Here is a 7339-nt window from a genome sequence, read left to right as displayed (position 1 = left end):
GCTTGTTTGCTGCTTGTGTCAGGCTCGCTGCTGTTCTTTGCTGTTCAGAAGAAGGGCTGCAGACCCCACACACCTCCAGTTGAGCTGGAAACTGAGCCTAGCTCTGGGTTATTTATGGAGAGCCGGCAAAGGTTCAGGGTGCTCAAGACACAGGGAACTGCAGGGAAAGAGGAGGTTACCTAATTTCAGTGTAAGAACTAATACTGCAACATGAAAAAAAAATAAATTGAAAAAAAAAATCTTTCTTTGATATTTTTTAAACAAAGGGATGGTCCCAGAGGGGAGCTCAGGCCCTGCCGGAGAGGAAGGAAAGCAGATCGTGCAACTCTGAGAGTTTCCAGCGCTGTTCTTTGCTCCTGAGGTTGTACTTTGTACATTTATTTATGTGCCACTGACTTAATTAGCTGCTCTCCTATCTCAGGCGGCAGCGAGATGAATCAGCACTCCTGTGCCATGCGAGGTCTGTGCTCAGAGCAGCCCCATCCCTGCCAGCAGTAGGGGCTGTGCACGCTTCATGCAGGACCCCGAGCAGAGGCACCGTCACCATGTTGGCTGCACCTTGGGCTGAGGAAATCCAAGGCCCAGGGTTGATGGAGGGATGCGAGCAGGGCTGATCTTCTCCAACCCCTTGCATCCCAGGAGTTCACTGCAGATCAACTGGGGCTTATAGGGCTGCAAGTCACCAGGCAGAAAGCAGCTGAAAAGGCTCCCTGTCCTTTGCCTTCACTTCTTTTCCTTATGTTGATTCTCTTCCCCATCATGCCATCCCACCTACACCTGCGGAGCTGCTCTGCAGACCCAGGTGGGTTGGAGCTGGGGGACATTTGGGTCTGGAGCTGTGCTGAGCAGCGCCTATGGCTGCAGAACAGAGCACCCTGAGCACGTGCAGCCACTGCACAGCTGCTCTGCCTTCTCTGCTGCCTTTTGCTAAACCTCCAGCAGAATACATCTCTTGCTATTTCTTATGAGCTATGCCCACATGGCCATGTTCAAAATGATAAAAGCCTGAATGACAAAGTTTTACACATTTTTCCCATGGCCTGGCTTCACTTTTCATCAGTGTTTCCCTACAGCGTCTCCAATATAGCATTATAGAGCAGACACATGGCTCTGTGAGCCAGATGTTTGAGCTCCAGCATCCCAACCTGCAATTCCTACTGGCTCGGGAGAAGGGCTGGCCTCAGATTCCTGCTCCAACATCATGCAAGGGGCACAAAACACTGAGTGGAGCCAGTGCCTATGGAATGGCACAGGATGCAGCCACTTTCCCAGCTTTCCCTTCCTTTCATTTGGACAGGCTTTGTAGCTAGCAGATGGGAGTGGGCTGCAGCATTATTTGATTGCTACCTATTTATGGCAGCCTCACAATATTCTGTTCAACCAGGGCAAGAAACCCATCACAGGGGTTGGACATGTGTGTGGGAAGGCGTTAGGATCTGCTTTTATTCCTCCCAGAGATTATGCAACGTGCAACGAGGTGTCCCATGGGCAGGTGGATGTGTTATGGGGCTGCAGGGGCTGTGCCACCCCCTGTGTGCAGGGAAGTGTGCTCCTCCCAGGGACAGAACCTCCTGGTGAACCTCACGGGGAAGGGAACTTTGCATGGCCCTGAACACTCCTATCACTCACATCCATCCATCTACCCACAGGCAGGGCAGAGCAGAGACTGGTGTCAGAGCAGCCCTTGTACCGCACCGGGATTGCAGCTTTTATTACTTCCACAGCAGAGGCAACATGATTTATTGACGCTTTTTTTTATTTCCCAGTAGCTCATCCAGTGCTGTGTGTGTAAGGAAGATAAACTGTCTCATTATTTTCCTGATCTCTAATCATGTCACATTTTCAGATACGCCGCGGTGACGGTGACATGTTGGCGTTTTGGTCTGCTGGGATGCAAAACAAAACATCCAAAAAACAGAACAAACAAAAAAAAAAAAGAGGGGAAGGACAAAGGGAAGAAAATGCAAGAGTGTGATTCTGACCCCAAACCAACACTGCCTTGGCCTTGCTTCGAAGACCAGCACTACCACGTGACTGTCTATGAGTGCCCATGGGCAGCGGCAGTGCTGGGATGTGTTGGGGGTGCTGGGACATTGCTGGTGTGGATCTGTGGGCTCTGGCTCACCACCCGCCTGCAAGATGCTTTATATGTAGGGCAAACACTGCACTGGAAATGTTTGTTGTTTTGTGTTGTTTTTTTTTTTTCTTCTTTTTTTTTAGATGCTATCATTAAGCAAGGGAATAATATGACCAGATGCTCTGCAAGAGACTGCTGGATTCATCAGTGAACAACAGAGAAGCTGTAATGATTAAACATATTAGACAGTGAAAGACAACAGAGGATTAATTTCAGCACTTAATTAGAGTACCTCTAATCTTCCCCTCCATCACGATTTTCCTTCTCTTCCCTTCTCTCTTTGTCCACATGTGCTTCCAGAGAGCATCCTTCGGGGAAGAGGGAGGTGTGAGATATGCCAATGTTTATTTTAACAGCTCCTTTTTTTAGGGCTCTGCTGTGAAGATGCTCCTCCTGTCGCTTGTTGCTATGGGGTAAAACAATCCACGTTCCCTGGTTGGGTGATTTTTCTCCCTGGAGGATGCCCTGGGAGCTCCCAAGGTGCTGATGTGTCTTTGGCAGAGCCCGAGGGCTCCTGTGAGGTCTGGAGTGAGGTGTGCTCACATTTGACACAGCAGAGTACTTTCAACACTGGCTTAACAGATGGGAATTACAATATTAATAATGCATTTAATATTTAAAAGGCAAAACGTATTAGGACGACCCCAAACTCTCAGGTCTGGTAGCCTGTTTCCAGCACCAGTGAGTGCTGTGTGCTTGCAGCAACAAGCTCCTCACATTTCCCATAAGATCGCAACACCCCTAGGACAAATCTCTAGGTCTGTGGGATGACCATCCCATGCTTTACTCCCATGTAGTTTAACCTCAGAGCTATGGCCAAACTGGAGTGTTTTACTGGAGTTCTTGATCCCAGTGTTGTGCTGGAGATGCTCTCCCTGGCTCTGAGGTGGGGAGAGCACCTGTGCATGGGATGTGAGCATCTGGCAGGCGTGGAGCATCCTCTGCTCACTCACATTATCATAACAGAGTAACGGCGCCTAGCAATTAAAAGTCTGACAGTTTTTTTTCCTGTGCAAAACGCCAGTTCATTGAGTTTTTGAAAGTATGTTGTTATGGCCAAAATCTGGGCACAGGGCCCTGCTCATTTCCAGCAGCTTTCCTCCCCTCTGTGATCCCTGGAGTGATGGATGCACTGTGAGCATCTGCGCTTGGGTACTGAGTGCATCTGGAGCAGTGCTTCAGGATGCTCTGTAGGAAACCAGGATCTGCAAAGCACTTGGGCTGCTTTCCCTGTCACCACAACACTGCTGCAAGCCGTGCCCTTGCTGGCATCCCCCTACCCAACCCATACCCAGGTCACTCCACACTTGCCCATCCTGCAGTCCCCATGCCACCATACTGCCACTGTACCTGCAGTGAGCCCCGTGCTCACAGCTGCCATCCCCAACAAACCCACGCTCAGCCACTAATTTACAATCCCAGCACAGCCACCCAGGTTCACCCTCATGGCTTCACACTGCGGAATTGCAATAAAACTTTAATTGAATGCCTCCTTCACAAGGGGACCTCTGTGAGCTGATGTCAGCCCCTCCGAGTGACCCTTTGCAGACACAGCGTGTCTGTTTTATTATGGCATGCCATGGCCAATTTAATGGGAAAAGGAGACTTCTCAGGCTACAGAGAGGAAATGCTTTAACATTCATTCAAAGTGACAGTGCCCTAGTGCAATATGACTGGTAAATGCTAAATTGCCACAGATGGCAGGTTTATGTTTCTTCTCCCCAAGGTCCCTTCCCTGCCTCGCTGGGGGCTCAGTGAGGAGGGACCCACTCAGCTGCTGCAGGTGCTGCTCGGGCTGTAGACACCATTTATATTGGGTAGCTGCATCCTCAGAAAGTGCAGAAATGGGTAAGTATGAACAGAAAACAGTGTGAAAAATAATCATCCTGGGAGCGAGGGGATTTTCCACAGAGCAGGTCTCAAAAAGCCAGAGGGAGGGCAAGAAGCGGAGATCCCATCAGGAAGGAGCTGCAAAACCTCTCCAAAGCTCAGAGAACTCCGCCGTGCCAGAGGGTGGGAAGCACTGGTGGAGAAATGTGGCAATGCCTCCAGCTGGGGCTGCCAGTACTCCCCTGTGCTGCTCCCTGTGCCAGGTGAAGGGGCTTCTCAGGGCCCTTTACCCCCATACGCAGCAAAGTCACAAAGCCACCAGGGCCCGCAGTGCTCGCGGATGCCTGCACAGCAAACGCCTTATGTAAGCACTCCTTTGCATTCCTCCTCTCGTTCCTTTTTTTGGGTTTTATTTGACAGATTTGCTTAAAAAACAGCGTGGGAATACAAACGACATGTTCAATACAGATCAGCTCGCAGCTTTACAACATCCCAAAGAACATAAGTACCATATTATCAAAAGTCCTCGGCGCAGGCTGAGAACAAAGGCCCAGCGCTGCAGAAAGGTGATGCTTGTCATGCACTGCACAGAGCCGTCCTCGGTGACATGTGTCCTCCTGCAGTGATTGGACAACGGCCACCAGCCTGTCCCACCTGCGGGCCCGGGGACTGCTCTGCAGGAGGATGATGCTGTACGCGGTTGGTTGATGCTTGGTGGGCTGATTCCTGCTGCAGACAGGCTGCATCCCTCTGTGCGCTCGCCGGATGCGATGTGGAGACGGCCATCGCTCCCCAACCACTTGGGATCCATTTTTAGGAGGTTTTAAGGAAGACGTTGCACTCCTCTGTGTTTATCCCAAGATGAGAGCCACTGCGGCTCCAGCGATGCCTCTGCCCCAGCTCTGCAGATACTGGGAACAGCTCAGCATGGGGTGGTTGAGCGGCCACCCACCTTCCTCTTTTTTGGGCCATCGCAGCAGCTCTGGCAGCAGGCACACCGAGGAACCCAGGCGAGGCATGTGCAGCTCAGTGCCTTGCAGGAGAGACCTATTTTTCTTCTGTGTTCGTGTCTCAGAGCTGCACTCCTCCAGCAAACAGCTTGCACGGCACAGTGATTGTAATCCATGCCCATCTGGCTTTTACTTGTGCATGAAGGGCCTGATCCTGCAACGTGCTGCCAGGAGATGCTGAGCCTTGTACTCCTGCTGCCCCCCAAATGGAGCATCTCAGCACAAACCTCACCTGGCAGGAACGCATGTGAGGCAAATTACTATAAAGAGGGATGTGTACAATTTGTTTTTATAGTTACAGCGCAGTAAAAGCAGAGTTATTAGGGAGTCAGCTCATAATTGCCCTCTTAATGAGCCTTACTCTTTTTCATTCATTCAAAGACTGTCATCTCTGTTGTATCAGGTACATAAAGCTTCATTGACATAGTTTATGACTTTATTAAACCTAAGGATTTCGTATTAATACCGGTCAGCTCTTCAGCCATATTTCCCTGGTGAAGGAAATGTGCGTATTTGTCTAGGTCCAAGATAATTTGTAAACATAAAGTATTAAAAGGCTCAACAGTTCCAAAAAGTTTTAATTGGAAACTCAACAAATTGCTTTGCAACATCTTAATCCTTCAATATGGAGCTCCCAGATAATGAGGAGCTAATTAAGGGGCCAAGATCTTTTTTTTTTTTTTTTATGATAACTGTCTCCATATGGGCTCTGCATTCGGTGCTTGCAGAACTAATGAAGGTCAGAGAAGTAACAGTGAAGAGAAAAAGAAGGGAAATTCTGAGCTCTTGCTGTTGCGACAGTGCTAAGCAGCAGCCAACATTTCTGCCTAGGCTGCAGGCAGGAGCTGAGTGAGCTCCCAGTAACCCAGTGGGACGACCTGGCTATGGGCAATCCCAGTGCCCCCATGGCCCAGAGCTGTGCAGATGTCCTATGAGCCAAGCTCTGTGGCTGCAAAGAGGAGATTTGTCTCAGGGCAGAAAGCAGCAGAGCTGTGAGAGCTGTGGGAATGGAAGCCAGCCTTGTTTGTCCGTGAATAGGTGCTCCATTCGTCCCTGGGCAGGTACATCCAGCTCAAAGGACATAGAAAGCAAAAACATGGCCAGCAAAATCAGAACTGCTCTATTATTTGCTCAGCTTCATTACCGGGATGCAGGAGGGCTGATCCTGGGCCCTACAGAGCCCTCATCCAACCCAGACACCCACCGACACCTCATCAAGTGCCCTTCCATTAAGCCCTCGTCAGATATTAATGACACATAAACACGCATACAAATATATGGTCAGATGTTTCTCTGAAGCATCTCAATGAGTCCCATGACTAAATTTGGACCCTCAAACCCCGTGCAACAAATAATTAAGTCACAGGCTATAGAAAGCAATCCTCTGGGACGTACTTGTCTTTGAATGGCTCATCCACTTGAAAAGTAATGCATACCATTAACTGTATGACCATATGGCATCCATTTATAGAACATTGCACTACAGGCAAATAGGACAAAGGTACACCCCTTAAAGCACTTTTCTCATCTCATTAACTTTGGGTACAAGTTACAGGAAAGCTGCTCTGCCTCTGTTGTGTTCAAGGACGTTTTGTGCTGTTGAGCCTTGTATTAAATGAATTGCACTAGGAAAATCAGAGTCTAAATGTAGCTGTGCCCTAAAGCAAACAGCATTATTTTGCCGTTTTGTAATTCAATTTACTTTTTGCAGATCAATATTTTGAAGTAAATTTGTTCTTTTGTCCTCAAATCTTGCCTAATGATAGAAGTGACTTTGGGTAATTAGGCGCACAAAGAGCAACGCCTGTGCTCTGCCACTGTGCCATGCCTTGCAACGTCAGCATACCCAAATAGTCACATGCATCTCCCCAGAAGTGCACAGATTGGCTTAGATAACCAACAGGAGAACATACAGAAGTCCTAAAGAAGACTCACCCAGTGCACAGGGCGATGCTTGCAGCTTGCAAAGGGGCAAGAGACAGGCTATGCAAAACCCCATGGAGCCTGGCCTGTCCCACAGCTGTGACCCAGCCCTACAAAAAGTCCATGCAAGAGGAGGGCTCTGAGCTGGGAGCACACCCAACTTGCTGCAGCCATCACCCCAAAACCCCACAGTGATTTCTCTTATCCTCTCCCCCTGCTCCTGGTTGCTCGTGCACAGAACACACAACAAACAAAGCGGGGAAGTCTCCTAATATTTTTATTGTTCCTTAGATAACTGTGGATAGTACAAAGTTTTCCTCTTAAAAAAAAAAAAGTAATTACCTTCACACTTCCATAAACTGGGCTTCCCATGGGAATCTGACGGCACAGAATTTCCACAGAAGCAATTTCCATCCACCATAATGCTATGTAGATATTA

This window comes from Tympanuchus pallidicinctus, unplaced genomic scaffold, assembly GCF_026119805.1.
Source record: "Tympanuchus pallidicinctus isolate F22 unplaced genomic scaffold, pur_lepc_1.0 scaffold8, whole genome shotgun sequence".
NCBI classification, from domain to species: domain Eukaryota; kingdom Metazoa; phylum Chordata; class Aves; order Galliformes; family Phasianidae; genus Tympanuchus; species Tympanuchus pallidicinctus.
The sequence above is the reverse complement of the archived record's forward strand: the minus strand, read 5'-3'. Positions refer to the sequence as shown.